Here is a 27576-nt window from a genome sequence, read left to right as displayed (position 1 = left end):
ATCTTCTTTATCCATTCATCCGATGATGGACACTTAGGTTGTTTCCATCTCCGGGCTATTGTAAATAGGGCTGCTATGAACATTTTGGTACATGTCTCTTTTTGAATTATGGTTTTCTCAGGGTATATGCCCAGTAGTGGGATTGCTGGGTCATATGGTAGTTCTATTTGTAGTTTTTTAAGGAACCTCCATACCGTTCTCCATAGCGGCTGTACCAATTCACATTCCCACCAGCAGTGCAAGAGTGTTCCCTTTTTTCCACACCCTCTCCAGCATTTATTGTTTCTAGATTTTTTGATGATGGCCATTCTGACTGGTGTGAGATGATATCTCATTGTAGTTTTGATTTGCATTTCTCTAATGAGTAAAGATGTTGAGCATCCTTTCATGTGTTTGTTGGCAGTCTGTATATCTTCTGTGGAGAAATGTCTATTTAGGTCTTCTGCCCATTTTTGGATTGGGTTGTTTGTTTTTTTGTTATTGAGCTGCATGAGCTGCTTATAAATTTTGGAGATTAATCCTTTGTCAGTGTCTTCATTTGCAAATATTTTCTCCCATTCTGAGGGTTGTCTTTTGGTCTTGTTTATGGTTTCCTTTGCTGTGCAAAAGCTTTTAAGTTTCATTAGGTCCCATGTGTTTATTTTTGTCTTTATTTCCATTTCTCTAGGAGGTGGGTCAAAAAGGATCTTGCTGTGATTTATGTCATAGAGTGTTCTGCCTATGTTTTCCTCTAAGAGTTTGATAGTGTCTGGCCTTACATTTAGGTCTTTAATCCATTTTGAGCTTATTTTTGTGTATGGTGTTAGGGAGTGATCTAATCTCATACTTTTACATGTCCCTATCCAGTTTTCCCAGCACCACTTATTGAAGAGACTGTCCTTTCTCCACTGTACATTCCTGCCTCCTTTATCAAAGATAAGGTGACCATATGTCCGTGGGTTTAACTCTGGGCTTTCTATCCTGTTCCATTGATCTATCTTTCTGTTTTTGTGCCAGTACCATACTGTCTTGATTACTGTAGCTTTGTAGTATAGTCTGAAGTCAGGGAGCCTGATTCCTCCAGCTCCATTTTTTGTTCTCAAGATTGCTTTGGCTATTCGGGGTCTTTTGTGTTTCCATACAAATTGTGAAATTTTTTGTTCTAGTTCTGTGAAAAATGCCAGTGGTAGTTTGATAGGGATTGCATTGAATCTGTAGATTGCTTTGGGTAGTAGAGTCATTTTCACAATGTTGATTCTTCCAATCCAAGAACATGGTACATCTCTCCATCTATTTGTATCATCTTTAATTTCTTTCATCAGTGTCTTATAATTTTCTGCATACAGGTCTTTTGTCTCCTTAGGTAGGTTTATTCCTAGATATTTTATTCTTTTTGTTGCAATGGTAAATGGGAGTGTTTCCTTGATTTCACTTTCAGATTTTTCATCATTAGTATATAGGAATGCCAGAGATTTCTGTGCATTAATTTTGTATCCTGCAACTTGACCAAATTCATTGATTAACTCTAGTAGTTTTCTGGTAGCATCTTTAGGATTCTCTATGTATAGTATCATGTCATCTGCAAACAGTGACAGCTTTACTTCTTCTTTTCCGATTTGGATTCCTTTTATTTCCTTTTCTTCTCTGATTGCTGTGGCTAAAACTTCCAAAACTAGGTTGAATAAGAGTGGTGAGAGTGGGCAACCTTGTCTTGTTCCTGATCTTAGTGGAAATGGTTTCAGTTTTTCACCATTGAGGACGATGCTGGCTGTGGGTTTGTCATATATGGCCTTTATTATGTTGAGGAAAGTTCCCTCTATGCCTACTTTCTGCAGGGTTTTTATCATAAATGGGTGTTGAATTTTGTCGAAAGCTTTCTCTGCATCTATTGAGATGATCATATGGTTTTTCTCCTTCAATTTGTTAATATGGTGTATCACGTTGATTGATTTGCGTATATTGAAGAATCCTTGCATTCCTGGAATAAACCCCACTTGATCATGGTGTATGATCCTTTTAATGTGCTGTTGGATTCTGTTTGCTAGTATTTTGTTGAGGATTTTTGCATCTATGTTCATCAGTGACCTTATCCTGGTTTTAATTTGCATTTCCTTAATGGCCAATAACGTTGAACAACTTTTTATATGCTTACTTGCTTTCCTTTTATCCTCTTTGGTGAAGTGGCCCTTCAAGTCTTTTGCCTACTTTTTAAATTGGGTTGTCTGTTTACTTGCTGTTGAGTTTTGAGAGTTCTTTATATATTCTGGATACATATCCATTGTTGAATACATAACTTGCAAATATTTTCTCCCACTCGGTACCTTGTCTTTTCATTCTCTTAATAGGATCTTTGGCACAGTAAATATTTTTATTTTGATGAAGAATATTTCTTTTTATTACTCATTTTTATTGAGATATAAATGACATATAGCAAAGTGTACAAATCTTAAGTGTACAGCTTGATAAATTTTTGCGTTTGTATTCACCCATTTAACCACCATCCAGGTCGAGGTAGTATCACCCAAGAAGGTTCCTTTAAACATCTATCTAGTCAATATGCAAAACCCCTTTCTTGCCCGCCTCTGAAATAACTGTTATTCTGACTTCTATCACCACAGATAATTTTGTCTAGAAGGTTTCTAATACTGTGCTCCAAGTTTTGCGACCTACCTGGTTTTGCCTTGGAAATTAGAAGCCTCCCAAACCCCACCTTGGGGAGAGACTCCAGCGCCCCTCACCAGATGTGATGCAGAAGATGGTGAGCAAAGCTGGGCTTCTTACCATCTTGCCTCTGGCATACCAGCAAACCAGTCTTCACAGCAGAGTCCAAAAACCTGGTAGAAAAGGGTAGACAAGGCTTAGGCATCCTAAAACTCCAGTGAAGTGGCAAGGGCACTGTCCCAGGAATCAAAAGGCATGGGTTCAGCTCCCCCTACCCCTGACATTTACTGCATGTCCTTGAACAAACTACATAAGCTTCCTGTGCCTCAGCCACCTCATCTGTAAAATGGGAACAGTAATATCTACCACGGTTATCAGGCCTGTTCACCAATATTTGAGTCTCTCTTTCCTTCCAGATACCTAGGAAGATTGTACTTTGCCACCTCATTTAACTCCTACCAATTAACCCAGGAATGGCTATGTGACTTATTTTGACCAATTAAAACGTGTCTCTTCTACATGGAAGTGTTAAAAGCCAGTGTGTGCTGTGCTTTTTCGCATTCTCTCTTTCTTCTACTATGGCATATGGTGATGTTCTAGGTAATGACTGCTCTGTCAACCTAGGTCCTGAGGTTAGGACAATGATGGCTCAGAGCAGAGCCTCAGTCAACCCACCCACTGATAACTGGCAGGAGTAATAAATAAATCTTTGCTGCATAAAGCCCCTGAGATTTTTGAGGTTGTTTGTTACAGAAGCATAACCTAGCTTGCTTGGATGATATACCATACTATAAGTTTATTAATAAGATTATATGAAATAAAATGTATGGAACTTCTGGACACGTAATAAGGATTGATTTCCTGCCTTTCAAAATCTCCTTCTTTTTTTCTGAACCCAGGGGTACTCTAACAACCTAAAACCCTTGATAAGAGGCAAGAGAACAGACCACCACTGCTCAAGCACAAAAGAAGGATGAAAGGAAAAGGATACAAAGCAACAAAGGGTATAGAAATATGACACAGAGCAAGGAAGAGAAACAAAGTGTTAAGGAAGGAGAGAAAAAAGCATAAGAGCAGGGAAAAGAGAGAGGTACAGAGGATGCCTGAGACACAGACAGAGGTGATTCTGAGGAAAACAATGGCTGAGGCAAATGGAAACTGTATCTGTTTTGAGATGCTCATCCCAATCCCAGGCAAATAACATCATCTGTTAAAGTAGCTGAACAGGGAATTCCCTGGAGGTCCAGTGGTTAGGACTCCACGCTCTCACTGCCAAGGGCCCGGGTTTAATCCCTCGTCAGGGAACTAAGATCCCACAAACCGTGCGGCGTGGCCAAAACAAGCTAGGGCTCTATTAGTTCCTGGTCATCCACTCATCAGTCTTTCCACTCAGTCATTACTGATCACCTACTGTGTGCCTGGCACTGAGCTCGTGCTGAGTTTACCGAGATGCGCAAGACCCAGTGCTGGCCTTTCCCTTCAAGGATCCCCCAGTCTGGTGTGAAGCAGTCACCTGAACAGTTAGGATACAATTTGGCCTGTGCGATGATGGAGGTGCCCACAAGGGATATAGGAAAGGGGAAACCAGGTTCTGCTCAGCGGGAGTCAGAAAGCGCTTTCTGGGAGACATGAGTCTAAGGGTCCTGAAGGGTAATTAGGAGTTAGCAAAGGCAGGGTTGGTGAGCATGCTGGGCAGAGGAGCAGCAGGAGCCAGCTGGTGGAGGTGAGAAACGACAGGCAGTTTGGTGTTGCTGGAGCCTTGATGAGAGGCAGTGGGCATCAGGAGAGGGTGGAGAGGGATGCAAGGGCCTATCACAGGGGTTTGATGTCTTTACCTGGGGGTGGGAATGGGACTGGGGCAGATTTGGGTGGTTAAGCAGAGAAGTGACATGGTCAGATTTTAGCTAAATAGCTCTGCCTGCTGTGTGGACTGTGGGTGGGGGCAGAATCTGTCTTTTTTTTGGGGGGGGGTTTGTGCTGCGTGGCTTGCAGGATCTTAGTTCCCCGAACTGGGCCCTTGGCAGTGAAAACATGGAGTCCTAACCACTGGACCGCCAGGGAATTCCCAGAATCTCTTTTCATGAGATCTCTTGGGATTGGGCTGAATGCCCAGCCTAGGGCCTGCAGGTATACAAGGTGGCCTTGGGAATAATCATCCTGGCCAAGTCTTAGTGAGTGCTGCCACGAGCCAGGCAGTGTTCTATGTGCTCCAAGTGGAGTAACTACTTCACCCTCCCAAGAACCCTGTGGTGAGGATGGTATTCTTATCATCCCCCACTGTGACCATGAGGTGACTGGGCACAGAGAGGTTATGTGTCCCAGCTGCACATTCCAGTGCCGGCTGCCTGGCTCCAGGATCAGCCTGTAATCACCCTCCATCTTGCCTCCTCCGGGTCCACTGCCCTCTGGAGGGCTCTCACAGAGGCAGAATATTGTATTGGCATTCTGCTTCAAGTTTATGAAATCTTTCACATGAATGACCTCATTCCAGCATGCAACAGTAGCTTCTCTGAGTAGGTATTATTACTCATAGCTAAGAAAACCAAGCAAAGTGATTTGTTAAAGGTTAGGATTTAGGTGGCAGAGACCCAGACTTGTGTCTTCTGACCCCGAGTCTAGTGTCGGGTGTCACGTTCATTTCTCAGTTGATGCCACGGCCAGCCTCCCGGTCAGCCTCCCGGTCAACATGCCATGTGGTTCAAAGGCCAGGGCATTTTCCACTCCTACCCAACTGCCTCCTGTCGAGGAAAATGCTTTTCTGAACTGAGTACGAGAGTCATAGAGAAGTGTGTTGCTGGCATCAATTCCCTCTGATTGGGCAATGGCTTCCGCCATCTGGACCAGGTGACGTCAGCCGTCTGGATTTCCGCCAGTGTTCTCCCACCCAGGAAACTGACTTCCGGCCAGGCTCCCAGCCATCTCTGGCCTCCTTGAAAGGCAGACCTTTCAGTTTGCAAGGTGAGAGACTTTAAATTAGATCTCAGGGAGGGTTTTGCTATAGGGAAGGAGGTAAAAATGGAGAAGAGGAGTTCAGAGGACACTGGCTAGGAATGAGCAGGAGCCCCTCTGTGTGGGGTCTGGGGTCTTTCTTGGAGCAAGATGGGGAGGATCCAGGGCTACGACTGGGAGGTTTAAAATTTTGTGACTAATAGACTTAAGTAAATTGAACGGCAGTGGGGGAGAAAGGTAAGCAAAGCTGAGGAGGTCTGGAAAAAGTTACACATAAAAACACAAACACAGAAGGTCAAACATAAGCCAAGAAGAGAATGTGGTTCTCAATCCTCATGCACTTTTGTGTGGACACTAAGTTTCAATAAATCAGTAACACAGGAATAAGTAGCTCTTTACTGCTTTACTTTTTGAATTATAAAAATATACCAGTTAAAAATATATATATACCAGTTTAAAGATCTAAACAATAGATAAATAAATTAAAGTAGAAAGTTTGTGTCCCTCACCCATCCCGAACCCCACTCTCCAGGCCTGGTTCATAAATGATGTTGTTTACTTTAGCTATTCCATTAGCCAAAATTCATCTCATTTAACCTTCACAATGACCCTATGAGGTAAGAGCTATTATGCTTTTATTTTTTTAAATTGTGGTAAAATATACATAACATAGGATTTACCATTTTAGGGAGCCCTGGTGGCCCCCAGAGGTGAGTGGGCCACCATGGAGCTCTGGCCCACCTGACCCACCAGCAGGAGGTGTTGCAGCTTTATAAGCAGGTGCTGTGCTACCTTGAGTTAGGGTGCATCACAGGGACAAACATTGGTCCTGTACTTGTTTGATAAAAGCCCCATTTGAAGAACATAAGAATGAAAGGATTTGGTAAAGGTCGCCCAGCTGCTGAAGGAGGTAGAGGAAGAATTCTGCCACAATCAGTGTCCACGGCTGTTGATCTTCCCTGACTCTAGTGGGGACACCTCTTAGGAGAGATATGAGTGTTACAAGGTTCCTGCATGGTGCTTAGATGACTGGCATCCTTTTGAGAAGGCAATGTATCCTAATTTCTTTGCCGAGAGAGAACAGTTGGAAGAAACTGCAGAGGGAAAGCTGGGGGTGAGAGGTTAAGTGGCTACAGGGGGACACCCGCTTGGTGGTCTTTAGACTGAAGCTTTGCTCCCTGCCTGAAAGGAGGGTGACTTGCCCCCACTGTGGTGGCATATTGTGACCAGACCCTGGGAGCAGCCCATGTAGAGAAAGAGAGAGGAAGATCCCTTACCATTCGCACTTGCAAGGAAATAAGTTACAGAACATACATACATCTGGTCTCATGAAAGTAACTAGATAAGGGGAAATTTTACCATTTTACCATTTTAAGTATCCAGTTCAGTGGCATCAAGTACATTCACACTGCTGTACAGCCACCACCACCATCCATCTCCAGAGCTTTTACATCTTCCCCAACTGAAACTCTGTATACAGTAAGCAGTATCTTCCCATTCACCCCTCCCACCACCCCCGGCAACCACCATTCTGCTTCGTTTCTATGAATTTAACTACTCTAGGTACCTCATATAAGTAGAATCATTTAGTATTTATCATCTTGTGACTGGCTTTTATTTCACTAAGCATAATGTCTTTGAGGTTCATTCATGTTGTAGCAGGTGTCAGAATTTTCTTCCTTTTTAAGGCTGAATAATATTCCATTGTATGTATATACCACACTTTGTTTATCCATTCATCCATCAGTGGACGCTTGGGTTGCTTTAACCTTTTGGCTATTGTGAATAATGTTGCTATGAATGTGTATGTATACATATCTGTTCAAGTTATGCCTTTATTTTTAATAATAGCTGTATTGAGATATAATTCATATATCATACAATTCACCATTTTAAAGTAAACAACTGAATGTTTTTTAGCATGTTCATGGAGTTGTGTAACCAGCACTACAATAGATTTTAGAACATTTTCATCACCGCCAAAAGAAATCCCAAAGCCACTAATAGTCACTCCCAATTTCCCCTCAATTCCTCCCCTCTTCAGTCCTAGACAACCACTAATCAACTTTTTATCTCTATAGATTGGTCTAATCTGGACACTTCATGTAAGTGAAATCATACAATATGTGGCCTTTTGTATCTGGCTTCTTTCACTTACCATAATGTTTTCGAGGTTCATCCACATTGTAGCAAGTATCAGTAGTCTGTTTTACTTTATTGCCTAATGCTATTCCATTGTGTGGATATATGTAGAACAATTTATTCATTCATCAGTTGATGGACATTTGCGTTGTTTCTGTTTTAGTTATTACGAATAACACTGGTAGGAATATTTATGAACAAGGATGTGTGTGGATATATGTTTTCATTTCTCTTGGATATGTATCTAGGACTGGAATTTCTCATCATATGGAAACTCTGTTTAAACTTCTGAGGAACTGCCAAGGCTGTTTTTTTGTTTTTTTGTTTTTTTGTTGTTGTTTTTGTTTTGTTTTTGCAGTACGCGGGCCTCTCACTGTTGTGGCCTCTCCCGTTGAGGAGCACAGGCTCCGGACGCGCAGGCTCACGACCATGGCTCACGGGCCCAGCTGCTCCACAGCATGTGGGATCTTCCCGGACCGGGGCACGAACCCGTGTCCCCTGCATCAGCAGGCGGACTCCCAACCCCACTGTGCCACCAGGGAAGCCCCCAAGGCTGTTTTTTATTTTTTTATTTTTTTATTATTTTTTTTTTTCTTTTTGCGGTATGCGGGCCTCTCACTGTTGTGGCCTCCCCCGTTGCGGAGCACAGGCTCCGGACGCGCAGGCCCAGCGGCCATGGCTCACGGGCCCAGCCGCTCCGCGGCATATGGGATCCTCCCAGACCGGGGCACGAACCCGTATCCCCTGCATCGGCAGGCGGACTCTCAACCACTTGCGCCACCAGGGAGGCCCCAAGGCTGTTTTTTAAAGTGAATATACCATTGACATTCCCACCAGCAGTGTATGAGGGTTCCAATTTCTCCGATCTGTTTTTTGATTCTAACCATTTTAGTGGGTATGAAGTGGTATTTCATTGTGGTATATATATGCATTTGTCTGATGGCTAATGATGTTGAGAATCTTTTTATGTGCTTATTGGCCATTTGTATATCTTTGGAGAAATGTTTATACAGATCCTTTACCTATTTTTAAATTGGTTTGTCTTTTTATTACTGAGTTGTAAGAATTCTTTGTATATTCTACTAGATACAAGCCCCTTAACAGGTTAATGACTTACCAGTATTTCATCCCATTCTGTGGGTCATCTTTTCACTTTTTTTTAAAGGTTATACTCCATTTATAGTTATTATAAAATATTGGCTATATGCCCTGTGCTGTACAATATATCTTTGTAGCTTAGTTTATACATAATAGTATGTACCTCTTAATACCCTACCCCTATATTGCCTCTCCCCACTTCCTCTCCCAATGGGTAACCACTAGTTTGTGCTCTATATCTGTGAGTCTGCTTCTTTTTTCGTTATAGTCACTAGTTTGTTGTATTTTTTAGATTTCACATGTGATATCATACAGTATTTGTCTTCTCTGTCTGACTTATTTCACTTAGCATAATGCCCTCCAAGTCCATCCATGTTGCTGTAAATGGCAAAACTTCACTCTTTTTATGGCTGAGTAATATTCCATTGCATATATATACCATATCTTCTTTATCCATTCATCTGTTGATGGACACTTAGGTTTCTCCCATATCTTGGCATCTTTTCACTTTCTTTCTTTCTTTTTTAAAATATTTACTTGTTTATTTATTTATTTATTTGGCTGTGTTACAGCACGTGGGATCTTTGCTGCCGTGTGTGGGAGCTTCATTGCAGCATGCGGGATCTTTAGCTGTGGCATGTGGGATCTTTAGTTGCGGCATGCAGGATCTAGGTCCCTGACCAGGGATTGAACCTGGGCCCCCTGCAATGGGACCATGGAGTCTCAACCACTGGACCACCAGGGAGGTCCCTCTTTTCACTTTCTTGATGGTGTCCTTAGAAGCACAAAATTTTAAATTTTAAATTTTGATGAAGTCCAATTTATCTATTTTTTCTTTTGTTACTTGTGCATTTGGTTTCATAGCCAAGAAACCATTACCTAATCCACAGTCACAAAGATTTGAGCCTGTTTTCTTCCAGGAACTGAATAGATTTGGTTTCACATGTAGATCTTTCATCCATTCTGAGTTAATTTTCTTATATGGTGTGAGATAGGGATCCAACTTCATTCTTTTGCATGTGGATATCCAGTTGTCCCAGCGTTAGTATGCCTTTTGTTTTTTTTTTGTTTGTTTGTTTTTGTTTTTTGGCCAAGCTGCGTGGCTTGTGGGATCTTAATTCCCTGACCAGGGATTGAATCTGGGCCCTTGGCAGTGAGAGCACAGAGTCCTAACCACTGGACAGCCAGGGAATTCCCAGTATGCCTTTTTACAGATGAATAAATTGCAAGTTACGTGAGAAAAAGGAGAGTGCCTGGTTTTGGCCACCACTGTCTCCTCAGGATTCACTTAACCCCATACCTGATACATACAAGATGCTCAATAAATAATAGGCTGAGTGAATAAATATATGAGTGATTGAATCTCAAGAGAGGTTAAATAACTTGTATAGGTCAGTCAGCTGGAAAGTGGCCACACATTGTTCAAACCCAAGGCTTTTCATTCATTTCAAATGAAGCGATTTCGTGTGTCTAAGTTTCTGAAACTTTCTCAGGTTACCAAAAGCTCTTTCACAAGAAACCAGATTTTCTCAAAGTTTCCTTTGCCGCCTCTCCCTGTAGCATTCCAATAATTCCACTGTGTGTGAGCAGCCGAACTTCTCAAATCTAGCAAGCCTCATGTCCCTTCTGCCTCTGCCTCCCTTCCCCCAGCCACAGAGCCAAAGACTCCACTTCCTTCTACAGTCGTTTTTCTAGATGTCTAACTACAGCCTCCTGCTGCACAATGCTAACATAAATCCTCATGAGTGATTGGTTAACTGTATATTATGGGAACTGCTTTGATGTGGGAGGCATGTTGGGTGCACGGGAAGCTTTGAGTGCTCTGGACTGTGTGAAGCACAGCCTTAGGGAAGCCCAGTGTCCTTGTTCTGGTCCTGACATGGCGCCCCCTTTGTGGAATGTGGTTTCCGATTCTGGGGGTAGCTTGCCGTCTTAGAGGAGAATGAAGCCAGGCGGCATAAGCACCAGTTATGGAACATTTAGATGGACTCACATCTTTTGGGATGGGGACAAGGGAGAGCCCTAAAGAGAGAGAAAGAGCTGTGCCCTTCAAAGTTTCCGAAGTTTAGCTCTAAACTGGGATGAGAGTTGGGTTGAATTACCAGCCCCGACCCTGACAGTGTTGAGTTTGAGCTCCCCCTGTTGGACCCTTTGAAAAATAATTATTTGAACTAGTACAGGAAAAATTAAGACAAAGATGGGGGGGCAAAAGAAAGAACATTTATTGAGACTTGCTATATATTAAGCATTTTATTTAGGCATTTCATTTCACACTCAAAGCAATCCTACAGGTAGGTTTTATCAATCCTAATTTGCAGAGTTGGAAGCTGAAACTTGCCCAAAGTCACACAAGGATTCGAACCCAGAGGTCTCCTGACTCCCTAAAGTCATACTCTTTCCAGGGCTCTGAGCCAAGGGAGCCAGTGGGTAGAAATGGCGCGTGAGGGCCCCTCTCTCCCTTCACTCCACTTTGTCAAGACATCTTAGGGGCCCAGAGACGCTCTGGGAATCCTCCTGAATTGGTGGTATGCTGGAGCCAGCTCAGACTGGCTAGTGAGAGTAATTGTTAAATATTTAGGAAATTTCCAAGCTGGTTGTGAAGCTGTTGGTAGTTGGAAATCAGTCATGGTAGGAGGGAGCATTACACTGTGGAAACTGGTAACCCCTACAAATCAGGGATTTCCCCCCCACCCCAAGCCCGCCATACGGATTTACCAGCACACCTCTGTAACCGAACTCTCCTCTCCCTAACAGAGTGTTAACTTTGAGGCCCAGACTGAGGGCTGAGGACAACAGGGTCTGCCCTCAGTGGTCACAGATTTCAGCGGCAGACTGAGGAAGGATTGACGATGGGTTGGAAAATGAGGAAGTGTGGGCACATGGGAGAGAGAAATGAGGCTGTAGAATATTGGTTATTCACATGTGGGCAAAGTACCACTTTTTTTTTTTTAACTGAAACTGTGACTTTACTTTTATTTATTTATTTTTTATTCATTATACTTTAAAAAAGTGAAGTATAATTGACTTACAACATTAAATTAATTTCAGGTGAACCAACATAGGGATTCAAATATATACATTACAAAATAATCACCACAAAGTACCACTGGTTATAGTCACATGGATTTGGGGGGAAGGGTTGTAGCTTGTCATTAAGAGTCGTTTTCTTTCAGAGCAGTGGAAGAGGAGATCCATTTCATCCAGAAACTAGAAAAGTGCCCTGGATTGAGAGTGGGGGGCTCTACACAACACAGAGGAGGGGAGATCTCTTCTGTGGAAGGAAAGATGACTTTGAGCCTTGAGATGAGGCCTTGGGTAGGATGCAATTGATGGACTATATTCCTGACCATGAGACTACAGTGGGATCATTGTGCCTGCCCAGCAGTGACCTTCCTCTGGCAGGCCCCCCAGATTACCCAGGGTTACAGAGATCTGTGATGAGCAGAATGTCACTAAGCACCAGGGAACTGTATCTCCAGTGCCGCTCTGAGTGCTTTCGGCTTCTATTTGAGGACTCTCTCCATGTGAGGGCTGGAGTCAGGGGACTTCCTCAGCTGGTTCAGATGCTGCAAAGAAACAGCCACCTCCCGTAATAAGATGAGGTACATCCTCTGAGGGGAGGCAGTGGAAGGGAGCATCTCCATGGGGAGAGGAAGGGACTTCCCAGCCCTGCCACATCCCAGAGGTCCCCCTGTCCCTGTCCCTTTGTATGCTTATGAACAACCACAGCTGAAGTCATCAGCACTGCAGAGACCTGAAACAATTAAATAGGACTTCCCTAAAGGCTTAGAGTTAAGTAAGAGAAGGGAAAGCAAAGAACTGAGCAGAAGGTAACCCGATAATCTGGTTGACAAGACAGATGCAGCTGATTTATCTTCAGCCCACAGCCGATGGCAGGGATTGCTCCTTCCTGGCTCCTGACTTGCTGCCTTCCTCTCAAAGACATTCCCCAAGTCTTGAGAGAAACATGGAAGTTCCCACCCCTGCCTGCTCAAGTCTTCCTTTCTGCGTTCAAAGTCCCACCCTGAGGCCCCCCCTCACCTATGCCTGCCTGATGCCAGAATGTCTATCTCTTTTAGAGACCACATTACTGCCAGGTGTGTGACCTGATCCTACAGGGCACAGAAAGCACGCTCTCCAGGTAATCGCCACATAGCCAGGGGTGGAGTGAGGGTGTAGTCATTCCTTCCAGGTATTGTTGACTCTCTTGAGGTTCAACCCAGGACTAGAGATTGTGATCAAAGGGACACCCAGATTGGATGGGTGTGCACAGAGCAAGAGCTGTGAGACTGATGTGACAGTTAGGATGAATTAGTCCTTTCTGCAGGACAGGCTTCCACCTGCTGGTACAGCTCCCAGGCAAGGAGGGCCTGGGCAGAGCTCACTGGCAAGATGGACACTGGAAAGGGTGTGCATTGGGAGGGAGACTACTAGTTTCTGTTAAGGAGATGTTGGCACCCATGGAAACTGATAGTCCGCTAACTATTGGCTGGTGCACCACCTTCCCTAACCTCTGAGAGAGCCAGCTCCCACTGCTTGTTCACATCTGTTCATTCAACAAATATTCACTAAGTTTCTCTGAGGTGCCCGGTGCTACTGGATAGAGCAGGAACAGGACAGCCATCTCGCCCCCATGGAGGTCACCGGACAGAGGGATGAAAGACAGTGAAGAAGTAATTAAAGGGAGACAGGTGTTATGAAGGAAAAGTCCAGGAAAAGTATAATGAGGTACCTAATTAAGTCTGGGGTGACAAGGGATGCCTACTGAAGAGGATATCATTTAAGATATACCTGAGGAATTAGTAGGACTGAAAATGGAAGCTCCATGAGGGCAGGGACCATGCCTGGCTTGTGTACTAGTGCCCGTGTCTGGCATGGAATAGGCATGGATAGCTTTGGTTGCGAGGATGAAGGAATCTAACTGAATAAAGGGAGTGTGTGTGTGTGTGTGTGTGTGTGTGTGTGTGTCTATGTGCAGTTAACCCTGCTTTAGCTCAGCTTAGTAAACAGCTTTTATAAAACTGCTGATGCTCTGTCTGATTAATGATAAGTCAGAGAGGGATACTAATGAGATGTGCACCATTAGAGGCAACTTAGTAATAGAACAAGCCCTGACATAGATTCCTTGCCACTTGAGTTTGAACCCTGAATCTACCACTTACTAGCTATGACAACATGAGCTAGTCGCCTGCCACCCTGGTGCCTTGTTTTATGTAAGTTCTATCTTCCAGCATTGTGAGGATAAAAGACAATGTATATGAATTGGAATGTTATAGTATATTATAACATTAATACTATATAACTGTTACTATAGTATAACTATTATAGATATTATACTATAGATCATATATAGTATATTATATATTTTATAGTATAGTATATATTTTATATATAGTATGGTATAATGACAACTATTAATATAATTAATAACTATAATACTTGGTAGTCACTTTATTATTTATATATACCAAGCTCATATCCAAAAGGACTTTGATAGTTACGAGACATAAACATGATAAATTTGGATATCATTAAACGAGAGTAAAATAATAAATCAAGTAGGAAGGGAAGGGAGGATGGGTATGCAGTGCTAGACAATATCTGTGTAGAAAGAGGATGAGCCCTTGGAAGATAAATCAAAAGCCTTTCCTACTGGGGAGGGGCTGCTATGCTAGGCATGCTGGCTGCTTCACCAACCTCCTTCCCCACAAGACAATCTTGTTTCAGGGAGTTCAGAATTTTTCAACCTCCAAGGCACATTTGTAGCAAGTTTTGGGTGAGGGATATTGAAATGAAAGGAAGATTGATGTGTATTCATCCATTGGCCATGCTTCCAGAAAGGAGAGCAGACCCTTTTGGCCTTTACAGAGATCTTTGTGTATCTCCAAATTAGATGATCCATAGTACTTTATCCAGATTTTCTGGGACTTTCTCAATCATATTTACGTGAAGAGGCTGCTGCTTCCTGCTATATTCTCTTACCACAAGTTAACCACTCTTCTTACTTTCACTTTGTATCTTACTCTGTGAGAAATTTTTGAGCTGCCTGAAAACATTTCCTGAAATGGCTTCTCAAGTCTCTTTTCAAAAAGCTGCATTTATTGTGGATTAAGAAAGCTGAACTGCCATCAAGATCAAAACACCCACCTTTAATTTACCACAAATTACAATTCCTAAAAACCATTACTTTTTCACAACTCTTCACATTTTCATTATGTCCATCACCAGTGTTAATGACTGGATCTTTCTTGCGGAGTGGGGGGAGGCAATTTATGCAAAGAAACAAAGTTTTTTGTTTTGTTTTTGTTTTTCTATTTTGTTTGGTTGGTTTTGGGCCGCACCTCGCAGCATGTGGGATCTTAGTTCCCCAACCAGGGACTGAACCCGGGTCCCTGGCAGTGAGAGCGCCAAGTCCTAACCACTGGACTGCCAGGGAATTCCCAGAAACCGAGTTTTTAGAACAGTTTTTTTTCTGGTAGGTTTCTACCTACTCGACCGCTTGCTGAGAAACACAAAGCTGCTTTGGCTGGGTGGCCAGATCTCATCTCCCACCCCCAGCTGGGCAGCACCATTCTTGCCCATGCCTCAGCAAAACTGTGTTCCCACACATCAGGGGTCTTCACCGACAACTGAAGCGGCCAGAATGTCAAATTTGCAGATGCCACATGTTTACTGTGCCAAATATCCATATCGAGGAAACACAAACAAGTAATAAAGCCAAGTGCTCCATTATTGCTTCATTGATTCACTGAAATAATTCTAGATATGATTAGTTGTATTATAGCTACAGAGTTAAGCCCTATTGTTAATTATGTTTTGGTGGTTTTGGGGGGACAAATTAATAGGAACACAATTCAAATGTTGCTCCTTCACTGAGGACAGACAGAACCCATGTAACATAGTGTGCATCTTTGCCTCTTGTGTAAATTCCTCTCCCTTTTCTTTCATTATCATTATGTCATTATTGAATCTTCAGGGCATGACCCTTGTTAGGAAATGATGAAAAAAAATGCAATGGCTCTGTAATCACCAATTACATTGTGACTTCTTGCATGTAAATGCACCCAACTTTCAGTCTCATTTACTTATGACAAAACTGTAAGAGGTCCAACAGCCTTTGTTCAGCTGGATTTCCTGTAAAAGGATCCAAAATAGTGGATGGCCAGATGACTCGCTGTGAAGGGAGCAATGGCTTTCCATCGCTCACGTCAAAGAAAAAGCCCTGACTGGAAGAGCTTGGCATTTTTTGGACATTTTTTGCAAAGATGACACATTTCTTTAGATAGGCCTCTGTTTAAACATTGCATGGAAGAAGTTTTGTTGATTGTGTCATGGAGGTCTTTCGCCCTCCAGTGACCTCAGACCCCCCAAGTTGAACTGAGACTGCCCCTCCAGCATCTTTGCTACACATATGAAACTGAAGCTATTCCATATAACTGCCAGTTGTTGAAATAGGAAATAGGCAAGAGATGTATGTGTTCCTGAGAAGAGGGAGTGAGGTTGCCCTTGAGAGCAGGAGGTTGAGAGCATTACCTATTAGGTTTTTGAGCATATGAAAAGGGATGATGCATGAAAAGGACCTAGCCCAGAGTTGCCATATGATCCAGCAATCCCACTGCTGGCCATATATCCAGACAAAACTATCATTTGCAAAGATACATGCACCCTAGTGTTCATAGTGGCACTATTTACAATAGCCAAGACATGGAAACAACCTAAATGTCCATCAATAGAGGAATGGATAAAGACGATGTGGTATATGTACACAATGGAATATTACTCAGCCGTAAGAAAGAATGAAATAATGCCATTTGCAGCAACATGGATGAACCTAGAGATTATTATACTAAGCAAAGTAAGTCAGAAAGAGAAAGACAAATGCCATATAATATCACTTATATTTGGAATCTAAAATATGACACAAATGAACATATCTACGAGACAGAAACAGACTCACAGATATAGAGAACAGACTTGTGGTTGCCAGGGGTTGGGGGGAGGGAGAGGGAAGGATTGGGAGTTTGGGATTAGCAGAAGCAAACTATTATATATAGGATGGAAAAACAACAAAGTCCTACTGTATAGCACAAGGAACTATATTCAATATCCTGTGATAAACCATAATGGAAAAGAATATGAAAAAGAATATATATATATATATATATATTCAGTTGTATATATATCACTGAATCACATTGCTGTACAGAAGAAATTAACACAAGATTATAAATCAACTATACCTCAATAAAATTTTTTTAAAAAGAGAAAAGGACCTAGCCCAGCACATGGCAGGTATTAAGAACTCAATAAATATTAAATTATTATTATCTACTTAGCAGTTGTAGCATTGTTGGCTTCATGTGTCAGCAACACTTCCTGACTTGTTCATTTCTTGCCCTTCTTGGGGTCCTTTTGTTTATCTTAAAAGTTCTTCTCTCCCCTGAAATAATGCGTGTCCTCTCCACATCACATCTAGGGTTAAAGAGCTCGGAGCTGAAGGACCTCAAGTGTAGGTGTACTGATAGATAGGGATAGTGGCTAATTCCCAGGTCTTGACTTAAGAACATTCAGGCCCTGGGGACAGGGTTTACCTTTTTCGAAATGGAATCCCGTATTGCATAGTTTCCAGTTACTCCCATCCGTGGTGTGGCTGGTGGCGGTAATTGATGGAGCATCACAACCACCCTCCTTTCCAAATCGCAGGCCCAGTCGGGATCAGGGACATCAACTCACTGCACACAAGCAGAACTCGTTCCTTTGGCACATCCTGAATGATGCCAAAAGCTGTGCTCCAGATGGGCAAGAGCCTGAATGAGAAGCACCTCAAGAAAATCGCCTGCCTGGAGCCTCATTCTGAGTAGTTGAATGTTCTACCTTCTGCGGTGGGTTGGCCTGGGAGCAGGGGAGTCTTCGGGGCTGGGAGAGAATGGGAGAGGTGGCCTTGTTCATTAGACTCTTCTTCTGACACATAAAGAGCCAATTGGAGGAGTTGTCCCAACCCCGTGGTTCTGGGCTCTGAAGTAGTTTTTACTTATAATAGCAGCAATGCCCAGGCTCATGCCAGTGGGAAAATAGCCTGGAATCTAGGAGCCTCAGATTTTTTTTCAGACTCCCTCAAATGTCTCATATCCTTTTTATGAGTTTACTTTTTCTGAATCAGGATTAAAATAAAGTCCATACATTATATTGGTCGATATTTTTTTCTTATGTTTCTTCTAATGTGTAGGTTCTCTTTCCCATTCCACTTTTTTTTTTCCTCTTGAAATGTATTTGTTGAGGAAACTGTGTGTGCTCATATGTGTAGGGCATGGTTTCCTGTAGAGTTTCCCACAGTCTGGTTTTGGTTGATTATATGCTTGAGGTACTATGTAACACTCTCCTCTGTCCAACAAATTCCCTGTAAATTGGTAATTTCATTGATAATTTCCTGGTTCAGTGTTTATATTTGCAGGACTCCTTCTCAGAGAGTGCTGTGAGCTTCCAACAGAATGTGCATAATGTCTGCTTGTCTCTCTTTTGGTGATGTTATCAGTCCTTAATCATTATTGACTAATCCATGATTTCATTAGGGGTTGCAAAATGGTGATATTGAAATTCTATCATTCTGCTCATTTATTACTGGATTACTTCTGTAAGAGAAATTCCCTCATCAACCACATGGTCAGGTATGGTTCCTACAGGTAAGCAGGATAAATGTTCATTTCTCTTTATTACCAGTCTTCAAATTATTGAGTTTGCTACCTAGAACCCTCCAAAAGTGACCAATTAAAAAAATCATTATAAAGTCACGGGTTTAAACATATTTGATATACTTTAGTTCACTGTAGTCCATTGTAGTTATTATTCTTATGAATGCTTAAATTGTCCCATCTTTGGCAGCATCACCTCCTTTTGATGTAGTCTTAAGAGATTTTGATAGTCTCTGAATTTCTGATATGACAAGATATCCAAGCACACCTTGTACATTTCCTTTCCCGGGCTGAGAACCAAACATTTCTTCAAGGTTTCTATTGATCGGAATGCCAATTAGAGACTATAGTCAGGGTGCTAGAGATGTTCATTGCTACTGGGTTGGTCCTTGTTTCTACAGCCTTCTAATAGAAAGGAATATTTACACGTATATTTAAAGATATCATCCTTTGTTTATACTAGTACTTTCAATTCCAAATAGAGACTCTCAGTGTTTTATGTAACTTCGTATATCTTACATCTGTTCTTTCTCCCAACCAAATATCTCAGTCCCCAAACACACCAACATTTGCTTTATCTCTCAGTATTGTCACCATTAATTGATTACGTATATCTCACTATGGATATACAGTCAAATTACTGTGGTTTAAAGTTGTTTCAAATAGTTCTCTCTGTGATTATACCACTAAATCACTGTGCAGATAGATTCTTTTGTTTTATCTTGCTTTTGATTTTTAGGAAATGCTTTTCCAAGTTAATTTTGTTTGCACTTCTGTAAAATATTTACATAGTTCTAAATTCAGATCTACAAAACAAGGTGTATCAGAGAAACCTAGTTTTTATCCCTATCTCCTCCACCCTATTTCCTCCTCTTCCCATGGGTAGCTATTTAAACCTTTTTTTGGCTTATCCTTCCATTGTTAAAAAATATATATGTATTTATTTGTTCTTAGATATATAGTAGCATACTATGTGGTTCCTCCCATTTTTCATTTTTAAACGTATTTTTTAAGTTGAGATATTTACATACAGTTTCACTTTGCTTTTTCTACTTCAAAATGTATGCTGGTCATCACTCCATGGCAGTATATAGAGATATTTTTTCATTCTTTTTTTTTTTTATGCTCCATAGTACTTCATATTTAATTTAACCAGCCTCTTATTGTTGGACATTTGGGTTGTTTCTAGTCTTTTGCCATTACAAACAGGGCTGTAATAAATAACCTTATGCAAACACTTTTCCATATTTTTGTCAGTGATTTTTTGGGATAGCTTCCAAGAAGTGGCATTGCTGGATCAAAAAGGAAGTGCATATGTAACTTTGCTAGTTATTGCCAACCAAATTCCCTGCCACAGTGGTTGTCTCATTTTGCATTCCCACCAACAGTGTACTTGAATGCCTGTTTCCCCACAGCTTTGCCAACAAAGTGTGTTGACAAGCTTTTGGACTTTTGCCAATCTGAGAGGTAAAAAATTACTACCTTAGTACAGTTTTGATTTGTATTTTTCTTTTTTTTATTATTATTTATTTTTGGCTGTGTTGGGTCTTTGTTGCTGTGTGCAGGCTTTTCTCTAGCTGTGGTGAGCAGGGCCTACTCTTCATTGCGGTGCACAGGCTTCTCACTGTGGTGGCTTCTCTTGTTGCAGAGCATGGGCTCTAGGCGCGCGGGCTTCAGTAGTTGTGGCTCGTGGGCTCTAGAGTGCAGGCTCAGTAGTTGTGGCACATGGGCTTAGTTGCTCCACGGCACGTGGGATCTTCCTGGACCAGGGCTCGAACCCACGTCCCCGGAATTGGCAGGCGGATTCTCAACCACTGCACCACCAGGGAAGCCCTGATTTATATTTTTCTTACTAGATGCAAGGTTGAACTTCTTTTTATACATTATGGAATCCTTTACATTTCTTTCTGGAACTGTTTATTCATGTCTCTTGCAGTTTTTAAGTTGAGTTTGTGGGAGTGGAAAAAAATTTCCCTTCTAGGTTCTTTGGCTGCTCTAATAGTTAAATTGACATAAGACAGAGTAAAAATGGGAAAAAATTTTTGGACATATAAGAGCCCCATAAAAATAAGGAACTCAAAGGCAGTCATGCAATTGAGGTTTATATGCCATCCAGAGCCAAGGAATGAGATAGGGGCCTGGGGCTTGAAGGGGAGGTGTGTAATTCACAGGAGGATGAGAAGAGCAGATGTTTGGTAATTAGATGTTTGCCTGCCAAGCAGGTAAGCCTTTCAGATGAAACAGCTATCTCTGGTTATAGCTCTCTCTCTGGGCCGGCCCCCTACCTAAATTATTTAGGCAGTTATGGGAGAGGTAAAAAACTGTTCCTGAGCCTGCTGGATCTTGATTGCCTTCAGCTCAATGGTCCATATGCCAAAGTGGCACATTTTGGGGTGGCCTATTTTGCTCCCCTTCAAATTGTTGGTTCTTTTCCCTCTACTTTTAGAAGCTCTTTATATATTAAGTATGTTAGCCATTCGTATGTGATATGTTTGTCATTTTATTTTGCTATGATAATGTTTTTTCTTGTAAAAGTCTTTGCTATTAAATTTTTATGTGGTCAAATGTATCAATCTTTTCCCTCAGTGGCAGCTGGATTTTTAGTCAGAGTTATGAAAGTATTCTCCACTCCCAAGTAATAGAGAAATTCACTCATTCCGCCCCACTCCCCGTACTTACATGGTTTCACTTAAAAAAAATTCTATATGGAATTTATCCTTTTGTATGATAAATGAACACAATTTTTTTTTTCATATAGAGTTTCAAATCTGATATTATTAGCTCCTTCCCCCAGCCTCCCTTCAGCTTGTCTTTTCCTGGACATTTTATTCTTTTCGAGGTTTTCCAAAGCTGGACATGGATCAAAATAAATGTCTGTTCAACTCCCTGCATTTGTTTTCATTTTGCTGTCTGTTTTTCTTTCCTGGACTCTGTGATTTCTGCACAGTGTTTTTCCAGCAATTCAAGGAAGTTATGACCCTTCAGGCTTCAGGAAGAGTGGACTAAAGACCTGTCCAGAAAGTGATTCAAGCTGGAGCAGGTTGTGCAGGCACCCAGGAGGGCCTCCTCTGCTTGGGGGTGGGGTAGAAAATGGCTTCATGGAGTGGGGGGTGGGTGGAGGGGTGCTCGCAGGTGTGAAGCACATGGTAGCTCAGTTTTTGTTGATGATCCATGTTTCTTGTTTCTACCATCTTTGGTCTTTTCTTTTCCATCTCCCTCGCTTCCTTACCTACTTTCAGACAGCTCCTTGCTTTCCCCCTACTTTTCTTTGCAACAGCTTCGTATCCCAACCATTCAGCATACAAGAGGGTGCAAACTGATGGACTGCTGCCTGAATATCTGCAGAAACATGTAATTTGCTAACAGAATGTTTATAAAAACTATTGAATGCATTCCAAACATTTTAAAATGGGAGATTGCACATAAAAATCCAGATTTCTAGATTTTAAAAATTCAGACTATCTGGTATCAAGGGGCCCACAGTCATTGCTGGTAACAGTGCAGCTGGATGGTAGCTGCCCCTCTCAGGTCACTAGAGTCTACTCAGTCGGTATCCCCTGGCTTCCCTAACACTGAGGGAAAATGTCAACTGGCATTTATCATTTAGCTTGAGCAGCTGTTTTTCCTCTAGTAGAAAAATTTTAGTCCCTACGCACATGTTTACTCTAAAGTTGGAAAACAAAGAAACAGCAAGAGCCTTGTTTTTCTCACCCCCAGCGAGCTATGACATCATTCACATTTTCCTGCTCTGACCCTGTGGGGGCTGAGTTTACAACTTTTGCTAGAGACAAAGGCTCAGGTCTCCCTCCCGCTTTCTCTCCCTCTCACCCCTTCTTTCTCCCTCCTCCCACCTTTTGTTCATATGAAGATTGGTATTTAATGCACTGCTGTAAGGTTAAATAACTTCAGGACCACTACTGAAACTGTTCCGATCCTCAGTCTTCAGAAACGGTCTGTGGAAAGTCATCGCATTTTTGCAATAGTATTTCATGCACGTACATAGAAGATGAGAGAAGTTACTTTATCAAGAATCTATCAGGGGGCCTCCCTGGTGGCGCAGTGGTTGAGGGTCCGCCTGCCGATGCAGGGGATACGGGTTCGTGCCCCGGTCTGGGAGGATCCCATGTGCCGCGGAGCGGCTGGGCCCGTGAGCCATGGCCGCTGGGCCTGCGCGTCCGGAGCCTGTGCTCCGCGGCGGGAGAGGCCACAACAGTGAGAGGCCCGCATACCGCAAAAAAAAAAAAAAAAAAAAAAAAAGAATCTATCAGGGGCTTCCCTGGTGGCGCAGTGGTTGAGAGTCTGCCTGCCGATGCAGGGGACACGGGTTCGTGCCCTGGTCCGCGAAGATCCCACATGCTGCGGAGCGGCTGGGCCCGTGAACCTGCGCATCTGGAGCCTGTGCTCCGCAATGGGAGAGGCCACAGCAGTGAGAGGCCCGCGTACAGAAAAAAAAAAACCTCTCAAGGTGAGAACAGGGCTCCTAATGGGAACCTGGCTCCCTCTAGCCTCCCGAGCCATCATCTATAGGTCTGACTCTGTCCTGCATCTAGTACCTCATTTCTTAATTTATTTTCCTCCTTGACACTTACCACATTCTGACATACTATGTATCTATTTGTTTATGATCTGGAAGCTCCTTGAGCATAGGGATCATTGTCTGTTTTCTTCACCCTGAATCCCCAGCATGGAAAATAGCATGTATTTGTTGAGTAAATGAATCAATGCTCTCAGCGTGACTGCTAGAACTCAGACTACCACGTTTATGTTTCTGGCAGGAAGAAGTGGGATAGTGAAGGGCAAAAGGGAACCCAAGCCCAGAGAGTTGGCTTCAGAAAAGAACTCTTCTGCAAGTCCATTTAGTGACTTAGGCTGACACCCCCTTGGCCAGAACTGTGTCATGCTGTCACTCCTACCTGGACAGCACATTGAGAAAAAAAAATTGTTTAAAGCAGAGGAATATGGATAAGAGAAATAAAACTGGGGTTCTGTTAGAAGGAGGAATGGGAGAATGCATATCAGGTCTCTGCAAGCTGCCCTCTCTGAATGCCTGGAGCTCCAGAGATCATCCACGGGGCTCTTCACCGTGACCCTAGGCCCTGGACTTTCTACTTTATTTACTCTTATGAGTAACATCAGCTTCCTTGAACTTCACCACACTGTGATTCCTTAATTCTATACTTACTGATTATTTGTTGGGTTTCTAAGACGTAATTACACATAATTCCAGGAACTGTGAGTAGTAAGAAATCCCTCCCCCAAATCTGTCAACTATTCTATTTTTTAGGCACCATTATTCTTACTGAAACCTTCAGTGGCTTAAGCTCTACCCTACAGGCCCCTGACTGCATATGTGCACACAAGTGTGCATGTGTGCATGTGTGTGTACATGAACCTGTGTCCACACATCACAAAAAAGAAGAGGGTGGCAGCCTCTCCACACCCCTTCCTCCTCCCTTCCAAGGCGGCTGATGTCTGGAACTGAAAATGCTTTCATGTGTAGAATGCAGGCTTATGCACCCCAACAGGTAACTGGAGGAGCAGGGAGAGTTGGCGCCTAGGGCCCTGCCTATGAGCTCACAAAGGTGATGAGGAGGGCTGAATTCCAGTTTGTGCTCAGCTCCCTTGGCCTCTCACCACGGCATAGTGCAAGGGCTGTTTGCCCAGAGGAAGGGGCCTTTTTCTTCTAGTTTATGAAAAATGTGCTCTTCGTTGCCAAGCGTGTATGCTTATCATCTGCTTGTGCCCAGAGGAAGTGCCTTTTCCTAGTTAATTCACTCAGAGGAGGAGTCTTTAAAATGCACCCAAAGGCTCCGGGCTGGTTTCAGCATCCTCCCCTGTATGGAGGTCAGTAGATTTTGCCCCTGCTTATTCTGAAAGCCAGAGATCTGTGACCACTGCCGTCCCCCACTTCCTTCTTTCCTCCATCCAGTCAATGTCGGACTACTGAATGAAAGTAATCTGAAGACAGACACATTCTATTCCTCTCTTCAGACCACCACCTTCTGTTAAAAAACCATCCCCCCGGGCTTCCCTGGTGGCGCAGTGGTTGAGAGCCCCGCTGCCGATGCAGGGGACACGGGTTCGTGCCCCGGTCTGGGAAGATCCCACATGCCGCGGAGCGGCTGGGCCCGTGAGCCATGGCCGCTGAGCCTGCGCGTCCGGAGCCTGTGCTCCACAACGGGAGAGGTCACAACAGTGAGACCGCAAAAAAAAAAAAAAAAATCTCCCCGTGTGCTGCCGTGAGTGAGATCCAGCCGAGCTCACATGCGGTACAGCCTATGCTCTGCCCTGTTGAGTGGTGAGGAACATCCCAGCCTAGTTCACACTCATTTCCAAATCGCCTCTGCAGGTGTCTGACCTCAGCCTCCCTCATCTTAGTTCTGTTTCAGAGAGTGGCATCTTCTGATGCTAGCACCAAACTGGGATGAGCTGTTTCTGGAGCCCCTGTGTACTGGCCACAACTTCCAACTTGGAGACCCTGTGAATGTATGAAATAATCTGATCGTAAAATGCTCAATAAATAAGGAAAGTACAGAATAGTTATAGAGCAGACTGGTTTTTAAAAAAATGACAGGTTAACCTGTATATCAAATTAAGTCTCAAAGAGAAGCTCACTGTATAACAAAAACGTGAAGGTGGAGCTTCTCTGGATGAAGAGGGTGAAGGAGATGAGCCCTCCCCACAGTGCATCCACCCAGATACTCGTCAGAGCCCCTCAGGTGCCTCTGTGGTTCTCCAAGGATCTGTTGAGCATGATTTGCAAATGTATAGGTAGTGGAAAGGACCCAGGCTTGGAGTTAGGAAATGGCATGAGTTCTTGCTTTGTGGCCTAGGGCAAGTGAAACAGCCCAGTCTCTCATGTCAGCCTCATGTGACCCATGGGAACAGAACAAGTCATGCAAGTGCTCAAGGCTCAAATGGAGAATTACTCAGCAATACCTCCTCTTTGTCTAAGTCTACTCAGAACGTCCTTTCTCAGCAGCCTCCTCCATCTCATCATTTGGCCATGGACCTTAGCATACTCTGGGAAGCAGAGCTGATTGCCGCTTCACACTCCAGTATTCCCCTCTTCCCCAGCAATGGAACCTCAGTCTGGTCTGGGCGTCTGTCCTGTGGGAGTCTGATGACAACTAGAGTTGATCCCTGATTATTAGACTGTCCCTTTAGTTGTATCTGTATATACTTTGGCGCTTGTGGGGTATGGAGTCCAAGGTAAGGGGTGCCCAAGAGTCTGCTGTGGGTTTTTGAAGCTGAGGAGGTGGGAGGAGGAGACGTGAGAGCGGTTATGGCAAGAGGGAACTGAGAAAAGTAAGAACATTCCGTGCTTGTTTTGTGCTTCTGTACACTTTTGACCCTGGGGAATTTTAAAGGACTTTTTCTAATATTTATCTTAGATGGATGGAGTCATTTGATAAGTATCCCAGGCACTAGGTAGGGGTTGGGAATAAACAGTAAATGCTACAGAGTTCCAGCCTTCAGGGAGTTTTTTTGTTTGTTTGTTTGTTTGTTTCTGTTTTTAATTTTTTTTTATTTGGCTGCACTGCGCAGCATTTGGGGTCTTAGTTCCCCTACCAGGGATCGAACCTGGGCCCCAGCAGTGAAAGCACCGAGTCCTAATCACTAGACCGCAGGGAATTCCCCGTCAAGGAGATTTCTAAATTTGTTTTTTAGCCCCACAAGGACAAGGTGGAAAACCCAGGAAGATGTTTTGACTGAGGCCCCAGAACACCCAATGCCCAGATGTGTGGACAGAGACACAACATCCAGCAAAAGCAGAATTCCTTTACAACTCTGCTGATTGTGAGGAATAAGTCAAAATGGCAAACCTGCAGGATAACATCCTGGCTCATTTCTTTCTTTTTCTTTTTCTTTTTTTTTAATTTTAGCCACACCACACGGCTTGCAGGATCTCAGATCCCTGACCAGAGATTGAACCTGGGCCATAGCAGTGAAAGCACCAGATCCTAACTGCTAGACCACCAGGGAACTCCCATTGGCTCATTTCTTTTTTTTTTTTTTCGTTGCGGAGCACAGGCTCTGGACGCGCAGGCTCAGCGGCGGTGGCTCACGGGCCCAGCCACTCCGCGGCATGTGGGATCTTCCCGGACCGGGGCACGAACCCGTGTCCCCTGCATCGGCAGGTGGACTCCCAACCACTGCGCCACCCGGGAAGCTCTGTCTCGTTTCTTATACAAAGGAAAACACGGAGGGTTTGCTGAAGAAAGGAGGAGAAAGCAGCGTATTGGGAACAATGTCGCAAAAATGTAAATTGTTCCCTGGCGATTGCTAAGATCTTGATGACCTGTTAAAATGGTGTATAAGGCAGAGCAAACACACCCTTGTGATGAAGCCAGAAATTTCATCCACAGTGAAAGATGCTACCAGAGGCAGTGCCAGTGTGGGTTGGGGAGGATCAAGATTGTTACAGTGTATAAACAACAAGGTCCTACTGTATAACACAGGGAACTATATTCAATATCCTGTGATAAACCATAATGGAAAAGAATAAAAAAAGAATGTCTCTATGTGTATAACTGAGTCACTTTACTGTACAGCAGAGACTGCCACAACAATGTAAATCAACTATACTTCAACAACAGCAACATCAAAAGATTGTTACCAAGTCCAAGCTCCTACTGCTTGCTGCACAACAAGCGAATAAATCGAGGGATGAGTTGCTGGGGCAAGGAGTAGCGACTTTATAAAGAAAGCCAGCAGACCGAGAAGATGGTGGACTGGTGTCCCAAAGAACCACCTTACCAGAATTAGAATTCAGGCTTCCTTTATACTTAAAGGGGAGGGAGTTAAGTCCTGGTTCCAGCCAGACTTGGTGGGCGGAGTGGGGGGTAGGGAGGGTGGGGATATGTTGACTTCTTCCTTCCTGCAGCCATTCACAGGTGGACCAGATCAGGATGTTTCCTATGAGCTAAACAAAGGTATTTTAAGGCATTTTAGCTTATCTGGGAGGCAGAGTTCTCAGAGATGGGCCATTGTGTATAATTTAAGCTCATAGGCAACATCCCTTTAGTGATTAACTTGTAAGGGAATACAAAGGTTC

General features: G+C 43.2%; 1 long non-coding RNA gene and 1 pseudogene across 2 annotated transcripts in view; one reads left to right on the top strand and one right to left on the bottom strand.

Annotated features, from left to right (window-relative positions):
- Positions 1 to 2629: 2629 nt before the first annotated feature.
- Positions 2630 to 27576, bottom strand: part of LOC309814021 — an 86497-nt gene continuing 61550 nt past the window's right edge. Inside the window, exon 6 of the long non-coding RNA XR_014295588.1 lies at positions 2630 to 2813. This is a non-coding gene — a long non-coding RNA (uncharacterized lncRNA). The remainder of the gene's footprint in view (positions 2814 to 27576) is intronic.
- LOC309813816 (NADH dehydrogenase [ubiquinone] 1 beta subcomplex subunit 9-like) lies at positions 6202 to 6841 on the top strand (annotated as a pseudogene). Its single transcript has 2 exons — positions 6202 to 6206; positions 6404 to 6841. The product of its transcript is annotated as an NADH dehydrogenase [ubiquinone] 1 beta subcomplex subunit 9-like (transcript).

The sequence above is a fragment of the Mesoplodon mirus genome, assembly GCF_964341445.2.
Source record: "Mesoplodon mirus genome assembly, chromosome: 12".
NCBI classification, from domain to species: domain Eukaryota; kingdom Metazoa; phylum Chordata; class Mammalia; order Artiodactyla; family Ziphiidae; genus Mesoplodon; species Mesoplodon mirus.
Note: the sequence above shows the minus strand (reverse complement) of the source record. Positions and strands in the feature narration are given on the sequence as shown.